This window comes from Rattus norvegicus, chromosome 2, assembly GCF_036323735.1.
Source record: "Rattus norvegicus strain BN/NHsdMcwi chromosome 2, GRCr8, whole genome shotgun sequence".
Taxonomy (NCBI): domain Eukaryota; kingdom Metazoa; phylum Chordata; class Mammalia; order Rodentia; family Muridae; genus Rattus; species Rattus norvegicus.
Window position 1 is genome coordinate 7,805,203 of NC_086020.1, and position 17,590 is coordinate 7,822,792.

General features: G+C 39.8%; 1 protein-coding gene across 8 annotated transcripts in view; it reads left to right on the forward strand.

The window, feature by feature from the left end:
* The window catches only part of Mctp1 (multiple C2 and transmembrane domain containing 1), a 694,629-nt gene that overhangs the window by 6,235 nt on the left and 670,804 nt on the right, over positions 1-17,590 (forward strand). The gene's annotated exons all lie outside the window — the stretch shown is intronic.

The following is a 17,590-nucleotide window of genomic DNA, read 5'->3' on the forward strand; positions in this document are numbered from 1 at the left end:
TGTTTTAATAGAAGTTTTAAGTCATCAAGGGCTGTGCTTGCTCCTATTTTTAAGAGGGAATCTTCCTTTTATAAATGTTCCTCATATTTCAAATATTCAATTCTATGAGGGAGCTAAGGTAATTGTTTTCTCTTAGTGCTGCTTAAGCTTATTACACTCTCATCTCTGTAGTTTTGATCATGTTAAGTGAATGATACTACTGTAAGTAGAAAAATAGCTAGCCAGAAAAGAAACATTCGACCATTAGCTGAAATTTTACCCCTCGATTATGCGAGAGAAGAGCTCAGAAAAACTGTATAGCTTTTCTATTACTTTTAAAATGTAGTTTCTAGGGGGGGCGGGTAGGACAGAAATCAGTTAATTACTTTTTCTGTCTAGCAAATACTTGACGTTTCAGACACAGCTTGTCATATCAGATGAGGTATACACATCATTGACAGAGAAAGCACGAACAACTTTACCCTTTATTGTCTTAAATAGACCTGAATACAACTCTTTTCTTTCTTTGCTTTTTTAAAATTCAAAAGCAAGTGGAAGTGTTTTTAAGGTGATTAAAAATTAAGTATATGTATTGGACAGAACTTAAAGAATGAATAAAGGAGGCTTACAGTCTGTGCTCCAGCAAGTCCAGCAATGGCTTCCTATTAATAGAAGGTCCAAGAGGTTGGATGTCTCAGTGTCTACAGTGTGCACGAGTCTTGAAGAAGTTGGCTCTAATGCCAGTGAAGGAATGGATTTGCTAGCAAGAGTAAGAGCAAGCAGTCAAAAAGAGATCCAACTTCCTTTTTCTGTGTCCTTATATGGGCTGCCAGCAGAAGATGTGGTTCTGATTAAGGTGGATTTCCTCATCTCAAAGAAGTGGATTAAAGGTGGTTCTTCCCACTTCCAAGATCTGGATTAGAAGTGGGTCTTCCCACTTCAGAGGATTTAATTAAGAAAAGACCCTCACAGGTATTCCCAGTCATTTGTCATTCTGGTTTTAGTTAATTCCAGATATGTTCAGGAATAGTGAGTTTCTAGTGCATGTTTATATTAAGGTTCAGAGATTGATTTGATATTTTATCTTTCCTAACTTTTAGAGCCACACATACTAATAGAATTATTTTGGAAGATACCTATCATGTTATAGTGAAAGTTAATTTATGAAGTTATTTTGCAGCCCATTAAACTAAGATATTTTCAAAGCAAAAAACAGAGTGCAGAATTCATCTTTGTGTGGGCCCCCTCCACTTTTAAAAAACCAAAAACATTATGAAACTATCAACTTTTCTTTTAAAACACAAATATGACTTTTGTGTAGGAACAATCTAGGCTGTTTTGGAGACCATGCTAATATAATGTGTGGGTGCATAATATTCACTGCAAAGATGGAGAAGTTCCTGTCAACTTACAGATTAGAAGCTAAAACCCGGAGAAGTTAAGTGACTTTTCCAGGACAGTATGTAAGTAGCACAGATAGGTATGTGGTTGTCAGTGGTCAGAATCTTTCTAAACCTTAAGTTTTGGGATGACTTCCAGCTGTTAAATAGTAGAGCCATACAAGCCTGCATGTGTTGTAACACCCCCCCAACACACACCATCACAATTCTACCACAGATCATCTGTATTAATTTCTAAATTGGTCTCTGATGCGTTGTTGCACATCTTACACATTTAAAAGTCCCATGTTAGACGTTTATATTTCTAAAGAAGCTTTTCAGTGCAAAGAACCAGAATTTCAATATAGACCTTAGAGGAATGCTTTTACATTTGAAATAAAGCTAAAAAAATTAATGGGTGAACGGTGGAGGGTAGGCAAAGTAAAGAGCTCTAAGGGGATGGCCAGGTCCCCAGGCACGACCCCCAGCCTTTGCTCTTTGTGGGGCCTTTTTCTCGGAGCACTGGAGAACCTCTATGCCATTCAGGTATGTTTCATAAATCCTCTGATCAATGAAGAAGAGAGTAGCCTGTAGTCTTTTAAATACCCTTTTCTTCAACTGAAAGGAGCTGAACCAACCTCCAAATAGGAAAGAGAAGAAAGGGAATTGAAACCTGGAACTGAATTCTTTAAGGTGCCCAGGGCAGGCTTAGGTTTGCTGCATCCTGCCTTTCCAAATGTGTCTGGGGTGGGAGTTGGGGGCTTTTCTTGTCTCTCAGCTTCTCATCTCCAGGGCACATGGACATGAGGAGGAGACAGGAGAGGTAACTTTGTTTACTGGTCACCAGCATAGGTGGGAACACACAGGAGATGAGACAGTGAAAGCTGTTGGAAAGCAGCATCCAGATCACCATTGTACCGCTCATTGTAAAACTGGGCAAATTCCTGAAAATTTGTCATCTTTTCTGCTTGTTCCTGGCATTAGCCATGTTCTCCAACACACTCCCCACTTCTCCACCCCCAGCCCTACATGAGGCCCCAACAACGTCTGTGCCTACATTCTGACACTGGGTAGAGATGTTAAGCAAAAGTTAAGAAAAAAAACCCTCCGCTTTGGACTGCTGGGGAAAAGATTCAGCAGCCACAGCCAAGGTTTAAATGAGCAAACTGCCATCTCTGCCTCCTGCGCCCGAGCGACGTCTCCTCTTCTCCGTAACATTAACAGACTTAACCGTACCTCCTCCTTTATTATTACAAATGTTCTGCTTTGACGTGCAGAAGGAAAGAAATCGAGGGAGGGAGGGAGGGGGGAGGGGGGACCCGCCCTTTCTGCTGATTCTTGTTCATACTTTGGACCATGCTGTCATACCAGATGCCTTCCATTTCCTATAGCACAGTTGTGAAAGATGCTTTCTCAATTTGTGTACCCATCAAAAATATGCCAATTTTATGTACTCTCTCCTGATGAGTTACTAAAATTATATTTTGCTAGACTCAGAATGTCAGTATTTTGAGAAGAACCAAGGAATGAGTATATTGGGACTTTTAGTATCTCAGTGAAAGCCCGTAGTATTTATAAATGTTAAACCTTTATTGCAATTTTATTGAAATTGCTTACACAGAGAGAAAACCTATTTTGAAGGGAGGTGGGTAAACTATTCAGTGTGTGGTGAAGCACAGCAAGAAGAGTCTTCATGCCTAATTTAGGTGAAAGTCCAACACATGTCCGAGAATGTTTTCAAGTTTATAGGTAAAGCACATCCTGCTTTTTAATAGCTTATATTAAATATTACTTAGGTTAATGTTTTTTCAGGTATTTTAAATATTCAAAGAACATAGCTTAATCTTGTGGAAGGCACAGATTTTAAAACAGTAATTCCTAATGCAAATGACCAAGCCCAGCGAGAAATCTAATAATGTTAAAAGTCAATCTCCTTAAAGCAGTTTTATCAGCGTAATTCTACGAAGAAAGTCAAGGTGGGATGTGGTTAGGCTTCAGAATCAGAGGACAAGGGTCCAGTCTGGAGTTCCCTGAAGCTGCTATGACATCAGTTCTGTTTTCAACTACAGGGGCCTACAATGTCCCTCCAACCTTATGTGGGTACCTTGAGTCCCTGGCAAATCGCTGGACCGTAACCTGCACAGGAAAGTGTTTAGATCTGTGAGACTGGTCTGACATGCAGCCACTGATTGTGGTTGTCAGAAATTCTGAGCAGCCTGAGGCTTGTGGGTTCTGCCCTTGCAATAATGTATGGCAGAAAATGAATGAATGGGGCTTCATCAGTTCTCATTTAGTTTGATATGGTAAGTATTTCACACGCAATGATTTAAAAAAAAGTCAAGATAAACTGAGGTAGTACTGGTGATACCACAATTTCAGTCGTAAAACATTTGTAAGTTTTAGTAAGTGTGTAGTCGTCATAGAAGCATAAATGAGCACGTGAAGGAAGAAAAGAGAATTCATATATTAATTTAAAAAATAAGACATGCCACCCCCACTTCTTAGAAAAGAATGAAAATAGGGAATAACTGTGTACACAAAAATCCCAATGCCTTTGCCACTCTAAGGGAACATAGTGTGAGACTTTTACAAACCCTAATTTCATGAAGAGTAAATAGCATGTTTAGGTTCCAGTATATTGAACTGGGTCATGACATAACTGATCGTGAGGGTCATGGAAATTTCAGCAACAGTAAAACATGCAGTGGCCAAAATGATTTTGAAATGTTGTGCATGATGGTATGAGACACTCCTGGTAGCTATTGTCTGAATGGCAAGGGAGGGCCACTGCCACCTGGCTTCTGAACACTCAGTCAAAGTACTGTGTATCAAGTGCCGTAGTTCCATGTCACTCTGCAGCAGTGTTTGTGCCTGAACACCTCAGCTCAGATTCAGGATTAGCAGAGATAGGCAGAGCCTATACTTTTACATCAGACACTGTTCGTTTCGACTTTTTCATTGGCTACAAAGGCATACTTTCTTTTCTTGGTAAGCCAAATATAAACCCAATGTGTGGAGGGGAATTCCTTGACAATTGAGGCTCATTACTTGGATAATGGTTTGGGGATTTGTTTAATATAAGTGAAATAGATTTTAACAACAGATGTGTTGTATACAGGCTTATCTTCATAAAATCACAATAAACTATATATGGTGCCGGTGCACCTCTTTAAAGTTATCAAATGAGAATGAGATGATCTTTTCATGTGCTATTTGTTTATTTTGCAAATATTCTTAGCTATTTTCTTATTTGCTGGTACCATGGACAATACTAATTTCCTGCATCAATGGCTTCACGTGCCTTTCCACCACTGACCTTTCTTCTGACTCATATTGCTTTCCAAAAGAGCTAGTGCGGGCAGTAGCTCCTTCAACAAAGTAAGTTTCCTCTCAAAGATGTTTTCTTCTTTGAATATATAGCAGTTTGTTTTCATTAAGATATTTTGGAAATTGTGTGTGAGTGTTTGTGTGTGTGAGTGTGTGTGTGTGAGTGTGTGAGAGAGAGTGTGTGTGTGAGAGTGTGTGTGTGTGTGAATGTGTGTGTGTGTGTGTGTGTGTGTGTGTGTGTATCTGTGAGTGTATGTGTGTGCACTTACGTGTATGCCTGCCTACAAGGGTACCTGTGGCACAGCATGTGCTTGGGGGTGAGAAGACAGTCTTAGGTTTCAGTCTCCTATGTCTGCCTTGTTTATAACAAGGTCCCTTGTTCAGTGCTTCATGAGCCAGGCTAGCTGCCCTTTGAGCTTGCAGAGATCCTCCTGTCCCTACCATCCATCTCATTATAGGACTGCTGTGATAGTGTCTGTTTTTAAATGGGTTCCGGGTTGTTGTGCTTGCCTGGAAAATGTTTTCCCAATGACCCATCTCTCCAAACCCTATAGATTTTATTATAAAAAATACCAGGTTATAATTTTCTTAATGTTTCCAATGATTTGTATTTGATTTTTACTTATAGGATGAAAACCTGTATTTCCAATACAATGAAACTAGGAGATCCACCACTTTCTTTTAAGGGGGATTTTTTTTTCAATTGTGAAATATCAGTTGAAATATTTTATGCTAGCTTTCTCATTCCCATGTAAATGTAAACAATTGTAATAGACATGTGGTCCTTTGTATAGTTTAAAGGTCATGGCATCTTCCTACCATCACTTGCTTTGGTTGTCATCCTCTTTATTAGGAGCAACTGAAATTTAGTTTGCTGAAGCCTCAACCGTACCTCCCATACCCTCACTAGCACAACCACAGGTTAATTTGGAAGCCCTTAATGCATACAGCTGACCTATAAATTGATATTATACAACAGACCAGGAAGTGGTTTTCTGAATGAAGGGATTAATGGACAGGCTGGATTCAATGATTAGGTCTCTGGAAAAACTTCTGAATTACTTTACTGTTTAATGGACTACTTGCCTCTCTGAAGCCAAGTCCTTTTAATCATGGCAGATATATTGGATATTCCTCCTCTTCAGATGATATCTCTGCTTTGCCTTAGCTTGGATGTTAATTCTGGTTGTTATCTTCAGACACGAGGGAGTCTGTGATCCTACTGAGTGGTGTCTATGTTGTGGCTCAGGGAATAACTCCACTGACTTGTGGCATCTGCTTACTCATCTGAGTCTCTGGCTTCTGGTACTGCTTCTTCATGTCTATATTCCTGATTCCTACCGTTCAGCCATCAGCTGTGCTCTGAATAGTGAGTTCTGCTCAGACCTGCTCACTTCTGTTATTCTTCCTGTCTGGGCTTCCTGTCTACTTAACAGTCTCCTCTTGTATCCATCCTATGCTCACCATCAGAATGATATCTCTGTTTTAGAATCTACATCTTTTATAACCATAACTCAGAGTAAGATCTCAAATTTGACCATCAGTCCTGTCTTCAATAACCTATTCTGCCACCTTTTAAAATGACTTGAATACTTGATGCGTGAAGCAGAGGTCATGTGGAGCTCACTGATACCCACAGTGACCCCTCTGCATTTGTGAACCTAACTACAGGACAGAAAGTCTGCAGAAGTTAATGACCTCTGCTTTCATCACATTTGCTTGTTGAGCTCTGGAAATGCAGTCATTCAGATTATGCTGTTATACAACAGTGTGCACAACAAATGTTAAAAGCTTAGCACAAAGAAAAGAATGTGAAATGTATCAGCACTAAGCTTTTTATTGATTGTATGTTCCAATATTTGGGTTAAGTTAAGTAAAATATTAAAGTCAGTTTCATTTGTTTTTTTTTAAATTCGTATTTCTATAGGTGACTATTAATTTACAGCAGGGATCTCAAAACTCCAAACTCCACATAGTCCACAAGGGTATGAAAGCAAGGATAATGGGCAAAGAATGTAGTCATTCCATAGTAAACCATGGAGTTCATGTTTATTCCCCCTTTAGCTGTCCTTGTCACTCAAGGCAGAAGTGACAGTTTTTACATTCCTTAGTAAGAATGAAAAGCTCTGAGATTCAGCCTCACACCAGTCAGAATGGCTAAGATCAAAAACTCAGGTGATAACAGATGCTGGTGAGGATGAGAAAGAGGAACACTCCTCCACTGTTGCTGGGATTGCAACAATGTTGCTGGTACAACCATCCTGGAAATCAGTCTGGAGGTTCCTCAGAAAACTCAACATAGTGCTACCTGAGAACCCAGCTATAGCACTCCTGGGTATATACCCAAGTGATACTCCAACATATAACAAGGACACAAGTTCCACTATGTTCATAGAAGCCTTATTTATAATAGCCAGAAACTGCAAAGAACCCAGATGCCCTTCAACAGAGGAATGGATACAGAAAATGTGGTACATCTACACAATGGAATATTACTCAGCTATTAAAAGCAATGACTTCATGAAATTCTTAGGCAAATGGATGGAACTTGAAAATCCTGAGTGAGGTAACCCAATCACAAAAGAACACACATAGTATGCATTCACTGATATGTGGATATTAGCCCAAAAGTTCTGAATACCCAAGATACAATTCACAAACCACCTGAATCTCAAGAAGAAGGAAGACCAAAATGTGGATGCTTCTAACCTTCTTAGAAGAGGTAACAAAAATACTCACAGGAGGAAACACAGGGACAAAGTGTGGAGCAGAGACTGAAGGAAAGGTCATACAGAGACTGCCCCACTTGGGGGAATCCATCCCATATATAGATACCAAACCCAGACAATATTGTGGATGCCAAGAGCTGCATGCTGACAGGAGCCTGATATAGCTCTCTCCTGGGAGGCTTTGCCAGAGTTTGAGAAATACAGAGGTGGATGCTTGCAGCCAACCATTGAGCTAAGAATGGGGTCCCCATTAGAGGAGTTAGAGAAAGGACTGAAGGCGTTGAAGAGGCTTGCAACCCCATAAGAACAATACCAACAAATCAGACCTCCCCCCCCCACCCCCCGGAGCTCCCAGGAACTAAACCACAATTCCAAGAATACACAGGGATGGACCTACGGCTCCATCAGAATATGTAGCAGAGGATGGCCTTGATGGGCATCAATGGGAGGAGAAACCCTTGGTCCTGTCAAGGCTTGATGCCCCAGGGTAGGGGAATGTCGGGGGTGGGGAGGTGGGAGGGACTGGGTGGGTCAGTGAAGGAGCACCCTCATAGAAGCAGGAGGGGATGGGATAGGGGGTTCTCTGGAGGGCAAACCTGGAAAGAGAATAACATTTAAAATGTAAATTTAAAAATCCCCCCAAAAAAGAAAGAAAAGCTCAATTTTTATGCTAAGTTTTAAGATTCCTGAGTTTTTGGCTGTTCATATGTTTTCGAAAGCATCATAGGCCAAATCAATTATATAATTGGCCTAAATTTACCCATCAGATTCAACTTCTGGCAAAGAGAGTTCATAGCTCACTTCTCCCCTCCCCTGATTCTACACCGGTGCTTGGTACAAATTGTCTGGAGCAGAGTAGGTTTGAACTTACCAGGAGTTCCTTGGTGTGTACCAGCCAGGAGAACTACGTCTTTGAATCAGAGTCAGAATTTAGTGGGGTGAAGTGCAAGTGAAAAGGGGGTTGTGGTCACAGCAATAGTCAAAAAATTCATCTCATGCAAGAATAAAAGAAAGTGGTTGTGTGGGTATAAAAAAATGACATCAGAAGACCCTGTCATTGGAAAAGTGTTGTTTAATGGATATTGCTTGTTGGGGTTGATGAGGTAGAGCCGATGGAGAGGCAGAGTATGAACATAACAGAGAAGGTGAGTATAACTGATGGCATAAGGTCCTTAAGTTTGTGGTTGGCGTGGTTTGCACAGACTAGTAGGAGGTCACCTCAGTTAGTCTCAAGGCAGAAGGTAGATCCCTCTTCCATTGCAAGTGGACAGAAACAGTATGGATGTAAGAAGACAGGAAGCTTGGCGCTTTGGTGGCAGCATTTTGAAAATGGTCCACTGTGCCTTATTTTTCAGTGTGATTGGGCTTTGGACACAGGGAGATGGTGAAAGTGTATCTGTAAAGGCACAGAAGAGCTTGCGTGTGCTATGTGCTCACTCAGGACTAGGTCAGTACATCTAGAGGTCTCTTAGATTAATTGTAGAGCCGCAGCTTCAGGTAGGGAAGGAAGGAAGGCTGGCTGGATGTAGGATGGAGGAAAGAGTTCTACAGCACATGCGGAGGTGTGGGTCAAGATGAGCCTAAGAACAGTGAGGCTGCAAGAAATAGAGACCTCAGCGAAGCCTGGAGTTGTTTTCCTAAGGATGAAAGATGGAAAGATCTGAAAGAGCAAACATTTATTTGAGCTTCCAGGGCAGAAAGGACTAACATGCCAGCACATTTCCCCCTTCACTTGTAATTTTGCTTTTCTTTGTTCTCTTTAGAAAGGCTTGTATTGAAAAGTGTTTTGGCGAGGAGGAAGGATTTTGAGTTTGCATTCATGCAGAATGGCTGAGGAAGCCAAGCCCCTGAGCACTAAGGAGTCTGTCATCTCTGTACTGCAACAGCTCCTACTCTTTTTGTTTGCTTGCTTTGGTTTCTGGGGCAGTCTTGCCATGTAGCTAGTGTGAGCTGGCCAGAAACCTGCTTCAGAGATTAGAGGCATTGCTACCATGTCTGGCTAATAAGAGTGCTAAGCACCAAAGCGTATGTTGCTTACAAAATCAGGCAAAACAAGAAAATTCTGTAAATATTCCAGTTCCATAAATATAAATATAAATATAAATATAAATATAAATATAAATATAAATATAAATATAAATATAAATATAAATATAAATATAAATATAGAGTGCTTAAGGTTAGATTGGCAAAGTATTTTGCCAATCATAGTTAGGAAGTCAAAACAGTCATAGTTAAGGAGTTCAGAATGCAAACGCTCTTTTGAAAAATTTTACTGTTAGTTACAGCATGTGTATGGAGCATGCTAAACTATCATCTCCCGTGAAAGGTAAGTGGCCAATTTCTAAAACTTACCGATAGGTTTTCTCTCAGCACAGAAATAATATTTTTCTATGTCCTCAAGCCATGCATGACTCTTGTTCCTGTATAAAAATGTAAAATGGCTTTCAATAAAAGAATAATACAGCGTTTTCATAGCTGCCTTTGAATCATATTTTCAGTGCACCAAATTAGAATTCTGACTGTTCTCCAAAATATCTTTGGAGATCAGAATAGATCTTGGAGACAAGTCCTGTGTGAGCGCAGAGCTCTTGCCAGGCTCACGTGTCCTCTGCCCCAGTGAGGCTGAGCAGGTGCAGGCTGCAGCTGGGTCCCACTCCTTTGTTGGCTTTTACTTTTCTGCATTTGTTTCATTTTCTTAATTATAACTTTCTTTTTTAAAAATTTAAATGAAACAGTATGTAATAATGATATATACACACATATATAATAAATTTGATGGAGGTAAACAATGTATAGTGATTAAAGACAGTGAGATGGCTCAGCTTGTAAAGGTACCTGCTACTGAGCCTGACCACTGAATTCCATCCCTGGAATCCACATTACAAAGGAAATAACATATTCCTGATAGTTGTCATCTGACCTCCACATACATGCTGTACCATATGTGTACCAACATACATGCACAAAAATAATGTGAAATCCCACCATAAGTACTGATCAAAGCAAAGCAATTAGCATGTCCATCACTGTGAACATAGATCATGGCTTTGTGTGGGAAACACATCTCTTTTGGAGTGTCAGGAAGTTATACTAACTATAGTTACTTGCCCTATTGAGCTGTAGAACACAAGATTGCCTATATAATGGTAAGTTTGACCCATTAGCCCGGTCACCTCTATCTTCCTTCTCTCTCACCTTTCTATAACCACCATTCTCTCAATTCTATGAGTTAACTCTTCTTTGACTCAGCATGTGAATGAGATCTGAAGCAGTTCACTTGTCAGTGGTGGTGTGCATGTCTCATGCATGTGTCATGCAGTATCCCACCTGTTTTGCAGCAAATAAGATTCCTTTCCTTTTGTAATTTTTGTGATGGTGAGCAAGTCTCACCTGTTATGCTGGATCTCATGTCCCATTGCACATAAATGCTGCCGTGATGGTGATTTGTTCCAGTCTTGGCCCATTACACATACATGCTGCAGTCATGGTGACTTGGCCCAATCCTGCACTGTTTCACATACATGGCAGACTAATGGTTTTCTGATTTCTTCACCTCCTTTATGGAAATAAGTTGAGTAGGACTTAGGGGAATGGGAGAGATGGGAAGGGACCAAAAGATGGCAGTTTCCCATGCCCCAGGTCCAGTGACTGGGTATTTCAAGGGAGACTGGGTTTGGTAAAGGATTTGGTACTTATTCCTCCCTGTCTGACATTCACCATCTCCATGCTTTTCCTAACAAGCATCTGTCAGGGATGAGGAAGCACTCTGTGGAGCTTCCTGCATGACCTTCCAGCTTACTCTACTGAACGTTTCCTCCTCCTCTGTCCTCCTGCCAGCTTCCTGTCAGCTCTTTCACTTCTCCTTTGCACTTGAAAAACAGGCAGGAAGTAAGACAAAGGCAATGAGTCTGTTTTCCTGTTGTTTCACGGTGAAGTTTAAATAATTCCTGTGACATCTTGTGTTGCTGTGACAAATGCTTTGCACACACATGTGCACGTGCATGTACACATAGACATGCTTTTACCAAGCAGGGTTTATGCAGTATCCACTTTCACTTCAGGTTGCCCTCATACACAGTGTCTTTCACATACTGTAGCTTAGGCAGCAAGGATACCAGTAGTGTCCTTGCAGCTGATCTTCTCTGTAGTTGCAGAGTACTACATTTCAAATGGTTTTCTGCTCTGAGCACAGCTACATGAATTAGTTCACTTAAAAAGAAAAATGCATTTGTGGTTTAAAAGGGAGTGTTTTCACAAAGAAAATGGCAACTCTCTCTCCAATTGTAAACTGATGTGTAAGGAAAGCCTTTTCTTCAGTAGTGATCATTCTCCTGTGAGGATGTGTATGGCATCATGGTGGAAAGCTTATTGGATTATTTTCTAATCCTTTCAAATCCAGATGCCACAGAGAGTAATATGTCCCAACATCATTTTCAAGCTTGATATGGCTTTACCTCACAAATTTATTTTTGTAGGTAAAAGTAAGGAGGCATTTTGGTGATATATAATTAAAAGAAAGCTAATAACTTTAGGATTATATAGGTGCATCCATGTAACTAAGGGTCCTTTGGAGCCTGAAAGTGAGGACCAGTGAAGCACTGATTTAGGAAGACGTGATCTAGAACAGTAGACTCAGACTATGATGGTGACCAGAGAATGTTCTATTAATACTGCCACGCTGATTTGAAAGATATTACTTATACGGTGTTACTTGTCTTTTTAATTATCTCTGAAGTTAATTATGACAGAGTGACATATTTATAAATGCATTTTTTGTATTTTAAAATTTACTTTTTTCTTTTAAGGACTATATGTTTAATATGAATTTCAAGCAGAATGACATGTATTGTCTGCATTTGTACTAGAAAATTGGGCATGAACTAATATTGCATATGAACTTCTTGGTTAATAATCAATATGAGAGGACCCAGTCTGTTGTGGGCAGGTAGTCCTGAGCAAGCCATGGAATGGAAGCTATTTAGCGTTATTCCTTCATAGCTTCTGCTCTAGGTCCTGCCTACAGAGTCCTAACGCTAAGTCCTGCTTGCAGGGTCTTGTCTATAGCTTCCTTTCTGCAGTTCTTGACTTCAGGTTCTGCCTACAAGGTTCTGTCCTACCTGTATCTTCTTTTCTGTAGTTCTTGACTTCAGGTCTTACCTGTATTTCCCTTGTGGAAGGGTTATGATTGGGAGCTGTCAAGCAGCAGTGTGTGGCATTACTAGCCATCTCGTATCTACCAAAGCCATTGTACTACAATCAGTGAGGCTGCATTACTGCACCAGAACCAAGTCCAGGACTGACCCCCAATTTGTTGCTCACGGTAGAGCCTGACCTCTTTTAACAACAGACAAGCCAATAGTTTTATGTCTTACCACATTGTTTTAGAGATACAATTTACAGAATGGGACACTGTTTGTTGGAGAAAGGTATCTAATACTATACTGGGTTGATATATTTCTTTTCAGGCTCAGTTAAGAGGCTCAAGTGTTCAGACCACTTTTGTGAGTTCAGATTCTGCTGTTAAACCCATATGAGAATAAAGCTACCAGTGTAGCAGTTTCTATGTGTGGACAGAAAATAATGTAGTTTTCTGAGCATCTAGTTCTTTCTTGAAGATTTGTAGTCACATAGAGAGGGCAGTACATAGGAGCTTTTAGCATTGCTTCATATGAATCAGTGAAGAAGAAATTTCTCAAGCTATCCCAGCTTCTCAGGTCAGAGTGTGGATTTGAACCTAGGTGGCTGGAAACAAAACTCAGGAGTCTAGTTATCATATTGTGTGACTTTCTCCAACACTGAGTAGCTACTCAGACGGCTCATGAGGATTATCACATAGCTACTTTCTTGATGTATTGGAAATGGAAAAACAATTTAGTTAAGATGTTCTATAGTGTGGATTAGTCCTAGATATAAATAAGTATAGCTGAAATATTATTCAATCCAATAACAATGGTTTTAGCAATTCATCTCTTCCCCTTCCATAAATATTTATGAAACATCTAACCAATGGTAGGTATATCATCTTGGTAATACTTTGCTAAATAGACAAGACTAGTTTCTGGTCTTATAGACCATGCAGCATAGGAGAAGCATCTACTATATCTCAAAATACTATAAAAATCATCACCAATTACAGTTGTGGTAACTCATTCTGAAGGCAAAACCTATACTGATGTATTGTGAAAGTCCCCATAAAATCTTTTTTATTCAAGGTTTTGTTTGTTTGTTTTTGAATATTTGGTTCCTATGAGAAGTTTTTTTAAAACACTTTTTATTGAATTTTTAAAAATTTACATTTCAAATGTTGTCCCTTTCCCAATTTCCCATCCATAAACCCCTTATACTATACCCCCTCCTCCTTATTCTATGAAGATATTCCTCCACCCATCCACCCACCCCTTCCTGCCTCCCTGCCCTGACATTCCCCTGCACTGGGGGTCCAGCCTTGGCAGGTCCAAGGGCTTCTCTTCCCATTGGTGCCCAACATGGCCATTCTCTGCTACATATGAAGCTGGAGTCATGGGTCTGTCCGTGTATACTCTTTGCATGGTGGTTTAGACCCTGGGAGCTCTGGTCGGATGGTATTGTTTTTATGGGGTTGCAAACACTTTTAGCTCCTTCAATCCTTTCTCTAACTCCTCCAATGGGGACCCCATTCTTAGTTCAATGATTGGCTGCAAGCATTCACCTCTGTATTTGTCATGCTCTGGCAGAGCCTCTCATGAGAAAGCTATATCAGGCTCCTGTCAGCATGCACTTCTTGGCATCCACAATATTGTCTGGGTTCAGTATCTGCATATGGGATGGATTCCCCCAAGTGGGGCAATCTCCGTATGACCTTTCCTTCAGTCTCTGCTCCACCCATACACCATGGGTATGTTTGTCCCTGTGTTTCCTCCTGTAAGTATTTTTGTTACCTCTTCTACGAAGGTTGGAAGCATCCACACTTTGGTCTTCCTTCTTGAGATTCAGGTGGTTTGTGAATTGTATCTTGGGTATTCAATAGCCTATCAGTGAATGCATACCATGTGTGTTCATATGATTGGATTACCTCACTCAGGATGATATTTTCTAGTTTCATTCTCACGTTTCTATATTTTTGCGTCAATATTCAAAGGGAAATTGGTGTGAAGTTCTCTTTATTTGTTGGGTTTTTGTGTAGCTTAGGTATAAGTGTAATTGTGGCTTCATAGAGGTTACTAGGTAGTGATCCTTCTGTTTCTATTTTGTGGAATAGTTAGGTCAGTATTGGTATTAGGTCTTCTGTGAAGGTCTGATAGAATTCTGCACTAAACCTTGGCTTCTTTTGGTTGGGAGACTTTTAATAACTGATTCTATTTCTTTAAGAGTTATGGGACTAGTTAGATGGTTCCTGGTATTTGTCTAGAAAATTGTCCATTTCCTCCAGATTTTCCAGTTTTGTTGAATATAGGCTTTTGTAGTAGGATCTGATGATTTTTTTTTAATTTCCTCAGATTCTGTTGTTATGTCTCCCTTTTCATCTCTGATTTTGTTAATTTGGATACATGCTCTGTGCCCTCTGGTTATTCTGCCTAAGAATTTATCTATTTTGTTGATTTTCTCAAAGAACAAGCTCCTGTTTTTGTTGATTCTTTGTATAGTTCTTTTTGTTTCTACTTGGTTGATTTCAGCCCTGAGTTTGATTATTTCCTGCCTTCTACTCCTCCTGGGTGTATTTGCTTCTTTTTGTTCTAGAGCTTTTAGGTGTGCTCTCAAGCTGCTGATATATGCTCTCTCCTGTTTTGTTTATGGAGGCACTCAGAGCTCTGAGTTTTCCTCTTAGCACTGCTTTCATTGTGTCCTATAAGTTTGGGTATGTTGTGCCTTCATTGTCATTAAATTCTAAAACGTCTTTCATTTCTTTATTTCTTCCTGGACCAAGTTATCATTGAGTAGAGTGTTGTTCAACTTCTGTGTGTATGTTTGCTTTCTGTCATTTTTGTTGTTATTGAAGACCAGCCTTAATTTGTGGTGATCTTATAGGATGACTGGGATTGTTTCAAATTTCTTGTATCTGTTGAGGTCTATTTTGTGACCGATTATATGGTCAGTTTTGGAGAGGGTACCATGAGGCTCTGAGAAGAAGGTATATTCTTTTGTTTTAGGATGAAATGTTCTATAAATATCTGTTAAGTCTCTTTGGTTCATAACTTCTGTGAGTTTCTCTACGTCTCTGTTTAGCTTCTGTTTCCATGATCTGTCCATGGATGAGAGTAGGGTGTTGAAGTTTCCTACTATTATTGTGTGAGGTGCAATGTGTGCTTTGAGCTTTACTAAGGTTTCTTTTATGAATGTAGGTGCCCCTGAATTTGGAGAGTAGATATTCATGATTCATGAGTAGATATTCATGGAAGTTTTCCTTTGCTGAGTATGAAGTGTCCTTCCTTATCTTTTTTGGTAACAACTAGATTTATTGGATATTTATTGGATAGATTTATTGGTAATGGCTACACCAGCTTGCTTCTTCAGACTATTTGCTTGGAAAATTGTTTTCTAGACTTTAACTCTGAGGTAGTGTCTGTTTTTTGCTTTTTTTTTTTAATCCCATGTATATGAGTACACTGTCACTGTCTTTGGATAGATCAGAAGAGGGCATCGGATCCCATTACAGATGGTTGTGAGCCACCATGTGGTTACTGGGATTTGAACTCAGGACCTCTGGAAGAGCAGTCAGTGCTCTTACCCACTGAGCCATCTCTCCAGGCCAGTGTCTGTTTTTTTATCTGAGGTGTATTTCCTGTATGCAGCAAAATGCTGGGTCCTGTTTACGAATCCATTCTGTTAATCTATATCTTTTTATTGGGGAATTGAGTCCATTGATGTTAAGAGATATTAAGGAATAATGATTGTTGTTTCCTGATATTTTTGCTGTTAGAGGTGGAATTATGTTTGTGTGCCTCTCTTCTTTTGGGTTGGTTGCAAGAAGATTATTTTCTTGTTTTCTAGGGTGTGGTTTCCCTCCTTGTGTTTGAATTTTCCATCTATTATCTTTTGTAGAGGTGAATTTGTAGAAAGATATTGTGTAAATTTGGTTTTGTCATTTATTATCTTGGTTTCTCCATCTATGTTAATGAGAGTTTTGCTGGATATAGTAGCCTAGGCTGGCAACCGTGTTCTCTTAGGATCTGTATGACATCTGTCCAGGATCTTCTGGCTTTCATATTCTCTGGTGAGAAATCTGGTGTAATTCTGATAGGTCTGACTTTATATGTTACTTGACCTTTTTCCCTTACTGCTTTTAATATTTTTCTTTGTTTTGTGCATTTGGTGTTTTGACTATTATGTGATGGGAGGAATTTCTTTTTTGGTTCAATCTATTTGGACTTCTGTAGGCTTCTTGTATGTTTATGGGCATCTCTTTCTTTAGGTTAGGGAAGTTTTCTTCTATGATTGTGCTGAAGATATTTACTTGCCCTTTAATTTGGGAATCTTTGCTCTCTTCTATACCTATTATCCTTATGTTTGATCTTTTCATTGTGTCCTAGATTTCCTGGGTGTTTTGTGTTTTCTTGGTCAATGTTTTCCATGGTATCTTCTGCCCTTGAGATTCTCTCTTCTATCTCTCATATTCTGTTTGTGAGTTTTGCATTTATGACTCCTGATCTCTTTCCTAAGTTTTCTATCTCCAGAGTCGTCTCCCTTTATGATTTCTTTATTGTTTGTATTTCCATATTTAGATCCTGGATGGTTTTGTTCAGTTCCTTTGCCTATTTGGTTGTGTTTTTTTGTAATTCCTTAAGGGATTATTTTGTTTACTCTTTAATGGCTTCTACTTGTTTACTTGTGTTGTACTGTATTTATGCCCTTCTTAAAGTCCTCTATCATCATCATGAGATGTGATTTTAAATCCAAATCTTGCTTTTCCAGTGTGTTGGGATATCCAGTATTTACTTTGATGGGAGACCTGGCTCTGATGACACCAAGTAGTCTTGCTTTCTAGTGATTAGGTTCCTGTGCCTCTCACCATCCGTTTACCTCTGGTGTTAGCTGGTTTTGGTGTCTCTGACAGTGGCTTGACCCTCCTATAAGCCTGTGTGTCTGTACTCCTGGAGACTGGCTTTCTCCCAGCAGCACCTGGTGACAGAGAGCAGTGTCATGGGGTCAGCTCCAGGCATAGCTAGAAACTGGAAGGATCCTGTCCCAGACTGCTCT